Raw genomic sequence first — 15,841 nt, 5'->3', positions numbered from 1 at the left:
GTGAGTTGGCCATGGTGAGTTGACCACAGCAAGTTGTCACATTGCATTCTGCAGGAACAAAGCAAGTAGTTCAATCCACCTTCTGGGATTCATTCTAATGGACAAATGTGAGTTTTGATGAGCAGACATGTTTTGTTTTTCTTGGTCTTGCAGAGCCTTTAAAAGGCTGTCCAGCCATGAAATCTTGGACATTTTGTGTTTCTGTTTGTTTTGTTTTCTGGTTCAGTTATTGAAGATGAAATCCTGACTATTGCTTTGGCTTTAACTAAGCACAATTGACAGCTCTACTAAGTTTGCCTTTCTAGACAAAATGATCTAAAGAATTCTAAAACTGTTTCTTCCTAGTACAAGTTCAGAAAGAAAAAGGGAAGAATTTATGAATCACAGAGGGTGATTTCATCTTCTGAACAAAAGATCTTATTACCACTGTGGTGAAAGCAGAGGAAGAGGTTGAAATCCATAAACATTTGAGCTAATGAATCCATAAATGATTCAGCTATTGAAGCTGAAATCAGGGCTTTCTATCTCCTAGAATTTAAGTTTTCCTACTAGAGAACCACAAGAAAAATAGTTCAAAGTGTAGCCATGACTGTACAGAGACAGTGCATCTTGACAACTTCTGTAATTGATAGTTTTCTATGTGCCATTCCTTTCCAATTGAAGATATTCAGGCTTTTCTTAGATAATCATAATCATAATAGAAATCTGAAAATTGAAGTTGAGTGATCATGAAGGAAGAAATCAATGGTTGTACCAATAGTAATAGGAGCTCTTTGAGCAATACCCAAAGGCTTGCCTAGATACATGGAAATTTTGAATTTATCAGACCTGAATATTCTGACTTTGAAAACAACAACAACAACAAATAAAAACACCTTACTTGCATTGGTGGGCTGCTACCAGTTTGGACTGGTTCTAGTCCAAACTAGTCCTAGTTTCAGTGAGCAGTTGGCTCTGCCCACCTGCCATTGCTCTTTCCTATCCTATATATCCTTGTTTTTTTAGTTCAGCTGTTTCGCACTTCTCAGCGGATTGCCACGCCTCAGCTGTTTTACTCACCAGCACTGACATAGAAGGTAAGTTTTTAAGCTTAAAATGAGTGCTCACCAAACCGGTTGTGAAACTTGTTGCAGCCCACCATTGCTTTCTTGGAACTGCCTATATACTCAGACATTACCTTAACAGCTCTTAGGTCCTTGGTTAGGACTTGGAACTGTTAAGCTTTTACCAGTCCCAGACTGTGAATCAAATTAAAGATTAAATCTATAAATAGCAATAACAATAACAGGAAGGAGTAAACATTTTCTGCTATTGCTTTTTGTTATTTTTTAAGAGCCACAACTTAAAAAAAAATGGGGAAAAAAACACACCAAGAAATTCTGATGAATAAAAGATAAAAAATGTAAAGAAATGGACTTCGGTCAATCTTCATGTATTATTCAATGCTCTTGTGTGTGCACGCAAGTATCTAGATATGCCTTAATTAGCTACCTTGGGCAGGAAAGACCTGGTTTAGAATGCTGAAAATAATAGCTTTCAGAGAGGTAAATATGGGATCAGATTGGTGAGTGCAAGGTGACAAACACCTGGTTTCATTTCAGACACATTCCTATATATTATTTAATTGCACATGGTGAAACAAGTCAATAACAGCTGAGCATTTTGAAATCCCATTGCACTTTACTAATTCATTTACACAAAGAAGGCAGTTAATCTCTTCCTGGAGTGCACTGAAGAAAAACCTGTTTTTCCATATCAGTATCTGCATCTCTCTCTCTCTCTCTCTCTGAAAAAAAACCCTCTTAGAATTCTTTCACATTCGGCCATTTTAATCTTTGCTGAATTGGGAATGAAGTGATGTGTTCTGTATGCATTGCTCCACAATGGGACAACTCAACATGGATGATCTGCTCTGGCTAACTCACCTCCACCGTATTGACAACCACTAGCCCTGCCTCACTTACCATTGCCAATTTGCCACAGGGCAATTCAACGTGGAATAACTCAAGAGAGGGGCAAGTAGAATTGCAGCTCACCCCAGCCTTGAGGACTTCTAATCTGAGAAGTTTCAAATCTAAAGCAAGACAAAACCTTCTGCAATTCATCTGTCCCTCTCTTCAGTTATCCTGCATTGAAATGTCCTGTGGTGAATTGTCTCTTGGCAAGTTGGCCAGGGAAAGATGTCCTAGACACCACTGTTTCAACTAATTCAAGGTTACAAACAAACAATACAAGAATTTTAAGATGATAGATAGATGATGGATAGATAGATAGATAGATAGATAGATAGATAGATAGATAGATAGATAGATAGATAGACAGACAGACAGACAGACAGATAGTATTGGGAGAAATATCCATCTGGTTCAGTTCCAAGCGAGGAGGAAGGCACTAAAACATGGAGGCTGATTGGAAAGATGGTTTAATGATGAAGCAGAAGCCTTGAGCACATGGTTCTCTAGTGCAACTGAACACATGGAGTTGAAAGTATTTTTATACCTTCTTTTGGGCTTTGAACTTGAGTTTCCTGTTCCTGTGCAAGAACATGTATTCTATTGGCTGTTGTCAGACTCCCATGGGCCCCTGTAGGGATGTTTGTTTGAGCTTAAGTTTGGTTGAAGTTTAGACTGATGTGATGTCCCCAGGTGATTGTGCAATGTAGTGAGCTCTGCTACTAAGTGGGTTAATCCTATTGTGTCTTGGAGGGTCATGTCTTAACCCCATCACCCTGAAGCTGTAGGTCTTTTGTAGATAAGCTGGATCAGTCTTTAATGGGCACAAAATATCTGCTGAGGGAAAGGAGCTGAGGCTCTGAGTTTCTGTCTCCCTTAAGATTTTTATTTCTTTTTAGGAAATAAAGTTTCTTTTTAGGAAATAAACTTGCCAAGAGACAACTCACCACAGGACAATTCAATGCAGGATAACTGAAGAGAGGGACAGATGAATTACAGAAGGTCTTGTCTTGCTTTAGATTTTTATCCTGCCTTTTTAATATTTCTCAAAATATTCATTCTTCTAGGAGTGGGGTAGCTTCCCACAATAGATGGATGGATGGATAGATGGATGGATGGATAGAGATACAATTGCATAACACACATATACATACATACATATATACACATAAAAACAAACTAAACAACCACCTTTGTTTTCTTGTCTCTTTATTTAACTATGAGCTAACATTCAAGCTTTCCAGAAGCAGAAAAGGAATGTGCTGTTATTATGTATTGTAGCATTACATTAGGCAGGGGTGGGATTCTTCCAGTTCGCACCTATTCACTAGAACCGGGTGTTAACATTGTAAGCAGTTCGCAGAACCGGTTGTTAGAAGAAATTACTGGCCCAATCCTGTAAGGAAGACAGGAAGGAAACATTCTGGTGTTGCTTACAGGAACTGCCTCTCCATTAACCCTTATTACATTCTTGGCAGGACTAGACTTCCTGTCTCTGGAACTTCTCTGGAGTTTTTTCCCCCTTCCTTTGCTGGTACTTTGCTTGTGTGGAGTGTCCATTTAAAGTTACAATGGCACTGAAAAAAAGTGACTTATGACCATTTTTCACACTTATGACTGTTGCAGCATACCCACAGTCATGAGAAGCCAGGCGAGGAAATGTGTGCCTCAATATGAGCGATATTAAGTTGGCCACACCCAGCCAATAACATGACTACCAAGCCACACCCACCAACTAAGCCACACCCACAGAACCGGTTGTTAAAAAATTTTGAATCCCACCCCTGACATTAGGCCTTTCATGTCAAATATCTAATGATAAATATTTAGGCAAGTGAAACTGAAGTTTCAGCTCACTTCGCAAAGAATAGATAAACTTTTGATTTAACAGAAGTTTGACTTAGTATTTTACTTCCAGAGTTGGACCAAAATTTATGTAAAAAATATACTTCAATGAAATCATTTGTTTCTCTTATTTAAAACATTCATCAAAACAGCATCCATCAACATTTATTCCATGATATTTTTAACAATATATTTCAGGGACCCCTTTGACTTTATATTTTAACTTCAAACCTTTATGTTTTAACCAAATGTTTAAACTTCAAATCCTTCTGAACCTTCATATTTATTTTTTGTAGTAAGAAAAAAATTCACAAAAGTTATAAAAGTTACTTTATGTTTTAATACCCCCTGTGTTATGGTTTAGAACTTGTGGTGTTATGAAAAGATGTCATTCTTTTCAAACTGTTAAATAACTAAAGCATCTTGGTTTTCTGGACTTTATGTATTGATCTACTGATCTTTATAAGGATTTTGAGATGGTTGACTGTAATTTAATATCTGTTCATGGTTATTTTCTTACCATGCTGCTCTATATGATGTTGCCACTATGTGTGATGTTTGAAATGTTTGAAAGTTTATATTTCTTGACAAAAGTAGGGGGTGGGAATGGATGGAAACTATTGATTTTTGTAATGTTGTTCCCAGAATTATTTAACTTTTGAGATAAATTGATGTCAAAAGTATAACACACTGTACAAGGTGGACAAGATGGTATACTAAGAAACAACTACCATAATTAAACATATATATAGTGAAATATTAAATGATGACATTCTGCCAATACACATTGCCATATTGATAGAAAACAATGTTTTGAAGGTATGGAATTTCTAATTTGGGGGAGGTTAACAGGTTATTAAAAGAATATTTGTAGATCTTCTCTAAGTATAGAATTTAAGATTATGTTCTTTTGATATGCTATTGCACTTATTCTAATATGTAAATATTTTCCATTAACTCTCATTTTGTAAAAAAAATAAAGATTACAAAAGAAATAAAAACTAATACAACTTGCAGAATAAAAATAAAACATAGTGCATAAAATAAAAACAAAAATTAAAATGAGGGAAAAAAAAAGAGAAAATATATAAAGAAATATATTTCCTCCATCACAACAAGCAGAAACAGTTTTGATAACTTATCAGCTCTTAACTATAAACAAAATCTTAAAAGTGTTTTCATTCATTCCTAGTTAGCACAAGCCCATTAAGGACTACCAGGGATAACTACATTGTATTAAACTTGATCAAATGAGCCAGCTCTTTATTATTTCCATATACTTTTAAAATTTTTGATTTCTGATCCCTTTAAACAACGTCCTTGAGCTTAATTTCTTTCCATCTTATCTTTTTTATTTACTTCCAGCAAATCCTTCAAAGCTTTTCTTTTATAAATTCATTTTAAAAAAAGGTTATCCGATTTTTTTCTGGTTTGATTCCTATATGTTTTTCAAACATTGAGACATCAACTGGTTTCATTTGTATATTCACATATCAGATTTTATTATATCTTTCTGATAACTTATGTTTAAATCCACATTCAAATTAATTTCTTATCTGATATAACTTGTTCCTGTTCTGTAATAACATTAACAAACCATCCACTAGACATTCAATCTGTCGGGCATTCTTAAAATTAATTTCTGAGTTCATAGTTCATAAAGCTCCAAAAAAAAAATATCAACTGTTACAATGTTTTGCTTCATTCTGTACTAAGCATGTCAAATCTAAGTAGTCTATTCCTTTAATTGTAAACTTTGGTTTCTTCTGGTTCCCTCTGGTGGTCCAAAATTCAAAATTACACTTTAACATCCCCCCCCCCCCCAAAAAAAAAGAACAAAACAACCATAGTTTTCTCTGGGAAGGTGTATTAAAATTAATTTCAAATTCTTATTTGAAATCTGTCTGGATAATATTTATGTTTCCAAAAACACCCCTTGGCCATTTAATAATATTTTTTTCCAAAATTCTTAAACTCATAGTTAAAGCTTCTTTCATGAGTAAAGACACTTATCTAGTAAATATGATATGTGTCTTTATAGTCAAAAGCAGTAAAAATAAAGTGATTAAGAATTGAAACTTGGTCAAGCTTTATTTCCCATAAAGGTTGTATTACAGCTGTAAATGTCAATGGAATTCCTTGACTCTCAGCAGCTCATAAATCAACCACAAAAACCTTGATTTCTGTAGCCTACTCATGCAAAGCAGATGTTCGAAATGCATATGTGCTATCTCACAATCACTCCTGCCTCTGGAGAGATTTTGCCAGCCACAATTCAATATCTGACCACAACCTCTGTACTAAATGTCATCCCATTCAGAAAAGGTATGTGTAGCCTGTAAAAAGCCTCATCTGAAATTGCTGGTTCCATTAACTTTCAGAAAGTTACAAACCTAGACATGTGACAACAGCACTTTAATAAGTCCATTTCTATTCTTCCATTCTGGGGGGGAAATTGCTAATCTTTAAAGCTTTGAATGTAAAGCTTAGAATAACTCAAGGAAAGTGGCTTTAAATGTGATAAATATTTTCTCTGATATTGATTGATACATTTACCGTGTTTCTCCAACAATACGGCCTCCACCAATAGGAAGGCCCAGCATGATTTACAGACATGAAGTGAAATTAAGCCCCGACCCCAAAATTTAGGCCTATTCAAACCATGCTTTTCCTCGCCATTTCTCACATTGTTTGTTAGAACTACACGAGGTGAAGAGAAATGGGAGGAGGAGGGGGGGGAATGGGGAGAAAACTTGCCTTTAGGAGTGCCCTGCATGTAGCCTAGGCTAGAATACCCTGATAGCCGATAGAAGCTCTCTGAAGACAGAGTCCCCAGCCACTTCAGGGCATATCGTGGCTACCTGTATCCCCTCGCCTTTAGGGCAGTCTCTTTTGGAAAATGGAAGCTCCCCAAATGCAGTCACCAGCCACTTTGATTGGCTGGTAGAAGCGGCCTCGGGGCAAGCGCACACAAACACACTCCCCTCACTGCAAGGCCACTTCTTTCAGCAGACGAAAGCTCCCTTGAAGGCAGAGTCCCCAGCCACTTCAGGGCAAGGCGTGGCACACACATACTCCCCTCACTGCGAGGCCGCTTCTACTGGCCGATTGAAGTAGCTGGTGACTGCATTTGGGGAGCTTACATTGCCCGAAAGAGACTGCCTAATGGCAAGGGTACACGGGCAGCCACGCCTCGCCCCGAAGTTGGTATGCCTTGGCTGCATGGAAATCCAAACTAGTTTTCACATAAAGCTATTTATCATCTCTTTCCCTTCAGGTTTAGCTGCCCTTAGAAATAACATGGTTAGAATTAAGTGGATGGTCAGGGATCTAAGCAGCATGGTTGAATGAACTCACCTGCTTCCTGGTTCCTTGCTTGCAACTAAACTGTAAGAGGCTGGAGGCTAAAACGTATGAAGAATGGTTGCAAGAATTGAGTATGTCTAGTTTAATGAAAGGAGGGACTAGGGTAACGTGGTAGCAATATTCCAATATATCAGGGACTGCCACAAAGAAAGGAGGGGAGTCAACCTCCAGGACTCACTGGAGAAGAGCTGGGAATGATTGAGGGCAAAAGAAAAAGGGGACGTCAGAGAATGAGGTGGCTGGATGGAGTCACTGAAGCAGTGGGAGTGAGCTTAAATAGACTCCGGGGGAATGGTAGAAGGCCTGGAGGAATGTTGTCCATGGGGTCGTGATGGGTCGGATACCACTTTGTGACTAACAACAACAGCAAATGGTCCTGTAATGAGAAGAATCTGTTCCATCTAAATTTGGGAATTGGCCTTTATGCCAAGAATGGATTCTTATAGAAATTGTGTACAAATTATTATGATTCTGTTCCTTGGATAGTTAATCCTCAGACCATTCAGGCAATGAAAAACCACTTCTGTCCTATTGCAAAGGAATCCATCGCATGGAAGCCTTGTAGTTATCCTGAGTCGTGTTTGACTATTGGACACGTTACTATTTACCATTAAAGTATTTCCAGGTAGTCAAATCTGATAATGGAGCTTCTTTGATATTCATTTATATTGTCTGCCTAAAGGTCAAATCTGTCACAATGATGAATAGAGAGGGCTAATTATCTTCATCTATAACACCTGGTTCTCATATCAACATCTTTGCAATGGAGGTCAAGTAAACAATCCAGCCATTCTTGAGAGACAAGACACAATCCTACTACTACGGTACACACATTCTTTGAATGCAATGTTTTTTTACAAGATAACTTAGCTTCCAAATCCAAATGGGGTCTACGCCGTCATACCTTTATCTGAAAATTTCTATGAATGCATACATTCACCCCCGCAGTGCTACTGTTCATCTGGAAAATATTATTTGGATCACTGTCTCAAAGTTGGAAACATGTAAGCAAAATCGATGTGAATAAACAAAGGATCCTTAAAAATGAGATACCAAATCTATCAGCTCAATTAAGTATTAAGTATCCTGCCATTAAAGAGATTCATATGAAGATCAATGCATTGATTAACCAGCCATCTGTGCAAACTTTTCAATAGGCAAAAATGATCAAATCATCCCCTTTTCAGGAGCTTGCTGGCAGTGAAATTTTTCAGCAGCTGGATCTCTCTAAAAGAGCTTGTAGGGAAGGCAGCCAATCAATAACAGAAATTATCCAGTTTTGAAAGATTAGTATGTATGAATAACTATTTCAAGGTCTGTCTAAGAAAGATATTGAAACAAGAGGGGAAGCATCTGCCTGAAAGTTGCACTTGGCTCTTTCTCTCTCACACACTCTCTTCCCCCTCCCTGTGTGTGTGTGTGTGTGTGTGTAGAGAGAGAGAGCACTAAGGCTTATTAAGAAGCTCTGCTTATCAGAGCTTAGCTTTTTACAAGTTTCATTAAAAATGCTAATGAAGAATCTAAAAGAAAAATAATATGATGCCAATCTTGTGGCATATCTTGAATTCGTTTTGAAAGACGTAAGTGGAATGAAAGAGTTAAAAGTGTTACCATGTAATACACTGAAGGAGTTAGAAAAGAGAAATATTAACAACCCTGCATTGTATATTATACGTAGATCTCTGTATCTATGTCTGTATCTATATATGATATGGTTTTCCAGATCTAATCTATAGTGTATCTAAGAGGAGAATGGTGTACAATACTTATTATATAGAATGGGATAACTTTCTGTGGACACCCCGTTATAGCCGCCTCATCACGGGGACATTTTGCTGCAAGCCTGGGCTTTCCACTCTAGTTTCCAAACCTGGTCAGGCTTAACCGGGGGCAAAAGGCCAGTCTGCACTTTCCAGTACTCCCTTCCCCTGCGAAAGGCAGAGTAAATGGGAGTTGGCCAATGCAAAGTGTCCAGCGACAAGGTGGCCATGGCGAGATAGCCACAGTAAGTTGCATTAGAAGTGTTGATGAATCAGGATAGGGATCCATAGAACTGTAGCAATTTCAGCAAAGTTGGTTCTCTATTAGTCCTGCAAAAACCTGTAGCATACTGACCAAAAGTAGTGGCTTCCTTGAAACTGCTGCTAATTGAACAACCCTTTAACACAGGGGTGTCAAACTCGAGGCCCACAGACTGAATCTGGCTTGTGGAGGTGCTCAGATCTGGTCTGCAGGGCTGCCTTGGAAATAGTGAAGCCCACAGTGCCTCTGCCAGAGAAAATGGAGCTCGTGAGGGCCATGTGTAGACCTCTGGCCTCCATTTTTGGCTGTGATGGCCTCCTGCAGGTCTCTTCCAGCAAAAATGGAGCCCAGGACTTCCTGGGCTCTGTTTTTGCTGGCAGAGGACTGCAGGATGTCAAGATAGCCATGCCCACCCTGGCCATGCCCACCCCAGCCACACCCACTCACCCCCTTCCCGAGGTCAAACACAACCCTGATGTGGCCCTCAATGATATCAAGTTTGACACCCCTGCTTTAACATGATGCAGGCAACTGTCCTTAGGTACAAGATGTTAGGTCTCATAATGTTTGCTTGCCTGCCTTTTCAAAATGAAACTCTGAAAAATTAAGGGGCTGGACTGGTGCCTTTCTGTGTGAATCACTTCAGAAGGCCTCTCATCACTGGGTGTAGGGACTGCTAGAAAGAAACTTTTAAAAACACGTTGTCTTCTCCATCTTGATGTCACAGAAGAGGCAGCTTAGTCTTCAAGAGATGGCATTGAATTGAACGGGTAGGAAAATGGAACGCCAACATCAGCACAAATGCATGCCCTTTGTCTTTAAAGAAACTGGTGGATGGAATGATAGCTTCAGTGAGTTTCACAGAAGAAGGGTTTTACTGCTTTGAAGTCACAAGTTAAAATTAGGAAGGGAGAAAAGAGCAAAAAGAGAGAAAGAGTTCTGCATGACGTATTTCCCCAAATCCAGCACCATTTTGCTTGCTTACTACACACTTACTTTAAAAATACCTTTCAGGAAGAGCACTATAAGTGAAAGGGTAAATGCTGAGTTGTCAGGGTCCCTTTTGTAGACAGATTTTTATGAAATATTGCAGAAGATTATGATTGACTATGACCTTTTATGCAAGATTAGTGCCCTGTCCGATAACTTTTTCACTCATAAGAAAATTGATCTTGGAATTTATATCCAAATAATTCAAACTTCTTTGTTTTCTATTTGTCTCCCTCTGTCTCAAAAGCTTGTGCTCATCTAGTGAAGAGAAGGACCAGGGGAGACATGATAGCAATGTTCCAATACTTGAGGGGCTACCATGGAGAGGAGGGGGACAACCTATTTTCCAAGGCACCAAAGGCCAGACATGGAATAATGGGTGGAAACTGATCAAGGAGCGTTTCAACCTGGGAATAAGGAAAAGAATTTTTAACTGAGAATGATCAACCAATGGAATAGTTTGTCTTTGGAAGTTGTGGGAGCTTCATCACTGGAAGCTTTCAATAAGAAACTTGACTACCATCTATCAAACATGGTGTAGGGTCGCCTACTTGGGAACGGGGTTGGACTACCTACAAGGTCCCTTCCAACTCGGTTTATCTGTATTTATTTTTCTATTTTTGACATGGCTTTTATTAAATGAATATGTGTAGTTGAAGAAGTGCATATTAGAAGCATATTTCTAGATACTAACTAGCTCTATACCCGTGCTTCACTATGAAATGATGTGATCAGGCTTAGTTTGGGGGGAGGAAAATAAGGGGAAAAAATGTGCCTCTGCCTTAGCATCCATCGCTATTCATCTGGCTAGCATCCTCTCAGTTTGTGAGAGAGTTGAGGGCTGTTGTATTTGCTATGTGAGCAAGAAGGAGACAGCAAGGAACCTGGGCATGGCTTAACTCAACTGTTTTGTACTAAAACTGCTTGCTGCTGTGAAACTGAAACTCATCTCCTCTGCTTGTGTTTTGCATTTGGAACAGGTATTCAGGTGGGAAGGGGGAGCAGTTAATAACAATATAGGAAATACTAATGCTCTGATGTTCATTTTGAAAAAAAAATCTTTTCTTATTTTAAAAACAAACTTTATTGATTATACAACTAAAATTTCAAACAAACACACACACAACACACAGAAGAAAAAGAAAAAGAAAAGAACAACTAAAAACTAGCAATTCTATTATTGACAGTCTACGGTTCCTTGTTTGTTATCAATATTGGTGACATATCTACAAATACATCTTATTCCGAGTATATAATTACTACCTCTTTTACATTTTACAGTATTTACTAATATATTTTCTATTTTTGTTCTATCCAGTCATACCAGCATTCCCAGCTTCTATAATATTCTGATGTCTCTTTTTCCTTAAGTGCTAAGGTTAATTTATCCATCTCTGCACAGGCCGTTATTTTCTGAATGACCATTTCCTCTGTTGGAATGTCTGCTTGTTTCCAACACTGTGCAAGAGTTATTCTGGCTGCAGTAAGTATGCGCAATATTATATATTTGACTTTTTTTAGAAAATTGTCTATTAAATATCCCCAGTAAGAAGAATTCTGGTTTTAATTAAATTTGTTCCGCCGTTATTTCCTCTAACAATTTTTTTTTTTAATTCTGTGCCAGTATTTTTGGGCTTCAGTGCAGGACCAACACATGTGAAAGAATGTTCCGTGTTTCTTTTTACATTTCCAGCAATTTGGATTTATGTTAGGAGACATCTTCACTATTTTCGAAGGACAGAGATGCCATCTATAAAACATTTTATAGGCATTTTCTTTATATGTTGCTGATTTTGTAATTTAATTATTCCTTGTCCAGACCTTTTCCCATTCTAATAATGTAATGCTACATCCTATGTTTTCACTCCAAGCTAGCATGTTGCCTTTGACTACTTCCTCTTCTAATTCTGTCTCTAATAATTAAAAAGTTTAGTTATATTTTTTTAAAATCTGGGCCTAATAGGATTTTATCTAATTGTTGTGGCTTAGTATAAATTTCAATTTTTTTTCTTATCCTGACTGTATCTATTTTGAATTTGTAGATAAGCCCACCAGTCTACTTGTAGCCCTTGTTCTTGGAGATCTTGCCATGATTTTAAAGTTCCTTGTGCATCAAGAATGTCTTTGTAACATTTTTTTTTATTATTTGTAATCCCATTATCCTTTCCAATTTTAATTTCTGTTTTTCTGTTAGATTTTAGTTATTAATTTCGTTCTTCCCCTATTGATTTTAGTCCTGCAACTTTCCCAAATTGATCTAACTCTTTCAGTTGCCTCTTGAAAAATCACCTTTGGGGCAACCATCACCTGGATGACTGAGAATCTCCATAGACACCAACCAAGGAACTTTATTACAGTCATTAACCAATTCAAAAGAAAAAAGAAAAATATGATTGCTAATCATCTAATAAATTTGATAAATATGATGTCATGTTGACCTTTAGCATGTTATTTGAATGTTTTGCATACTATGGTGGCTTCTTACATGCTTCCAACCAGAGATGTACGAAGATGGGTCAAAATGTTAAGATGGCTACCATCATTTTTGTTACATGCTTAGCATGCATAACACATCTTTTTAAAAGACAGCTTTTTGATCACATAATTGTACCTACTGTTCTGATTTTTTTAAGCCCCACCAGCGCACCTCTGACTTCTGCCTGTTTTATTATGTAATTATTATTTTTTTATATTAGTGAAATGTTTTTAAGACAGTATATTCAATATTTTCCATAAATCTAATTTTCTAATTTTCCCTCTCTTTTTAAAATATCCATAAGGAGAAGAAAAACAAAACTGAACCAATTACGGAAACAATTTTTCCTCTTGATTTTAACCAAACAATGTGTTTCAAAATAACCAATAGTTTTATTGGATTTTTCCCAGAATATTTATTTGATACCTCCCACCTTTCATTGATTGACTGTCACAACCTGAAAGGGGGAAAAAAAGAGCATAGCTTTTAAAATGAAGCTTGTCTTAACCAAGCTTGTCTTAACCAAGTTCCCTAAAACAAAGCAAAAAGAGATTCACAAAATCAGAGGGGTCATGAAATTATTATTATTCTGCAAAATAATTGCTTTCTGAGCATTATCAAAGAAATGGCGATAGTGTTATTTTTTTTCACCAGCTGAAAGCTTAAAGAGTGCTCTAGAAGCTTTCCCATATTATGTTTCCACCGATTTTCTGAAGTATATTTGAAGACAATTTTCATCCCCTAGCAAGCAACTTATAGATAATTCCTCCTTGGGGGGGTGGGTGGGGTGGGGGAGATAGTCATGGAGACATGTATGACAAAGGCATGCACTTAAGATATGTGTGGGCTCAGCAGGTCTTGTAAAACTGCTCTCAGCATCTCAAAGCAATTTGCTTTGGAAAAAGGCAATGTTTGTCAGTTGTTCCTCTCACACATTTTTCATGTGTTATTTCAATTTCTTCTCCCAAAGCTTGCTTCTTTCTTCCTTTCTTTCTTTCTTTCTTTCTTTCTTTCTTTCTTTCTTTCTTTCTTTCTTTCTTTCTTTCTTTCTTTCCTCCCTCCCTCCCTCCCTCCCTCCCGCCCTCCCTCCCTCCCTCCCTTCCTTCCTTCCTTCCTTCCTTCCTTCCTTCCTTTCCTTCCTTCCTTCCTTTCTTTCTTTCTTTCTTTCTTTCTTTCTTTCTTTCTTTCTTTCTTTCTTTCTTTCTTCCCCTCCATTGAAAAAGTATAGGTTTTGCGATGTTTTTCCCTCCCTCCTTTCTGACAATACTTCCTTCCCAAGATATACCAGCCAATCATGAGAAAATGAATTTCTCTATATTCAGCCATAAAAAAAAAAAAAAAAAAACAGCAAAATATTATGAAAAGAATCGACAAAATAGAATTAATGATGTGCAATCTTTGGATAGCTCTGAGAAAGAAGTGAACATTCTGAGAATATTCGCAAATTGTTCTGAAGAACAGTTATTAGATATTCTCCTTCTGTACCAAGGGTAAGACACATAAATAGAGAAAGGGCACAAATCAAATATTATACCAAGAGTGTCATGCCCCATTGGAGTCTGAATCTGAGGAAGAAGACAAATAGCCATCAGGGAACGGGGTGAGTGGTTCCATTGGCTGTGGAGGAAACTGGGGAAGGGCAAAATCAGGCTGAGCAGAGCAGGGAAGAGGTAGAATATGGGAGAGGGGGTTCAGAGGAAGAACAAGGCCCACCCCCCTCTTCATCCTAGGGCATGCAGGGAAGAATGGAGAAAAGAGCAAAGTGGGTTGCATGTCTTATGAGGGAGGAGAGGGCCCTGATTCCCTTCAAAAGGCACACCTGGGAAGGGAGTTTAAAAGAGACCCAGTTGGGAGGGGCGTTTGTCGGGAACAAACGTTGAATGTTTGCTGCTGTTATCTCAGTGTTTTCTTTTCTGTGGGAAAGGGGTCCAATAGGCTCTTTGAATGTTTTAGGTTGCAGAACCCTAGCTGGGTAATGAAATATCTGCAAAACAAAAAACAAAAAACAACCAAACTCAGCACTAAGGAGGTCTCAGATCCTCTTTCCCTGGAAATATGCTCTTAGAGAGTTGAGATCAACAGAAATAACTCAAATGGAGTAGCATGTCTTATGTTAAGAGGGACAAATTCCCTTCCCCATAAACATTTGACTTGCTACTTAAACTTAAAGCTGCTGTACCTAGGAGAGAGAAGGGTTCATATTCTTAAATATTTCACTCCAGTACCATCTGAAGTTTTCCTGGGTTAAAAGTTCCTTCTCTGTGGTGATGCCAGTGTTAACTCTGAGATGATACTGTCTGCATTCTGAAAGAATTTCTAAAAGACCTTTAAGGAGGAAACAACTAATTTTCTGAGCCACAAAAATATTCCAGAGTATTTCAATGTTCTCTTATTACCCCAAATTGCAAAATAAGAAGACAAGGGATTTTGATATAGTCAAATTATAACTATAGCTCCCTCTTTGCAAATAATAATGTAACAATATAATAATATAATATAATACAATAAAGTAAATATAAAATATAAAATAATATAAAATGAAATAATAATAAAGCAAAACAATACAATAATAAAATACAATAATGAAATATAATAATAATAATAATAATAATAATAATAATAATAATAATAATAATAATAATAATAATAATAATAATAAAAAAAAAATACAGGCACTGTAGTCCTTGATTTACAACAATTTATTTAGTTGATCATTCAAAGTTACAACATCACTGAAAAAATTGACTTATGACCATTTTTCATATTTACGACCATTGCAGCATCACCAGTGTCACATGATCAAAACCTAGATGCTTGGCAACTGACTCGTATTTTTGACAGTTGCAATATCCCAAGGTTGCAGTATCCCAAGCAGTTATGATGGTTGCAGTATCAGCTTCTGTAGCCTTCTGACCAGCAAACTAATTAGGGAAGCCAGATTCACTTAACAACCATATTACTAATTTAACAACTGCAGTGATTCACTTAGCAACTGCGGCACAAAAGGCCATAATATGAGGTAAAAACTCACCAAACAAATCACTCACATAGCAACAGAAATTTTGGACTCAATTGTGATCATAAATTGAGGTCTACTACCACCCATGTAACCCTCGGGAAAAAACATCTCATTTTATAAATATATTTTGTATAAAATTAAGAATGGAAGGAGAAACCTGAGGAGGGAACT

At 37.4% G+C, this 15,841-nt stretch overlaps 1 long non-coding RNA gene across 1 annotated transcript in view; it reads left to right on the top strand.

The window, feature by feature from the left end:
- Positions 1–1,007: 1,007 nt before the first annotated feature.
- The window catches only part of LOC148125184 (uncharacterized), a 34,079-nt gene continuing 19,245 nt past the window's right edge, over positions 1,008–15,841 (top strand). The window contains exons 1-2 of the long non-coding RNA XR_015744513.1: positions 1,008–1,076; positions 11,578–11,658. This is a non-coding gene — a long non-coding RNA (uncharacterized LOC148125184). The remainder of the gene's footprint in view (positions 1,077–11,577; positions 11,659–15,841) is intronic.

Source organism: Pseudonaja textilis, chromosome 8, assembly GCF_049901715.1.
Source record: "Pseudonaja textilis isolate UNSWEBS1 chromosome 8, rPseTex1.2, whole genome shotgun sequence".
Taxonomy (NCBI): domain Eukaryota; kingdom Metazoa; phylum Chordata; class Lepidosauria; order Squamata; family Elapidae; genus Pseudonaja; species Pseudonaja textilis.
Note: the sequence above shows the minus strand (reverse complement) of the source record. Positions and strands in the feature narration are given on the sequence as shown.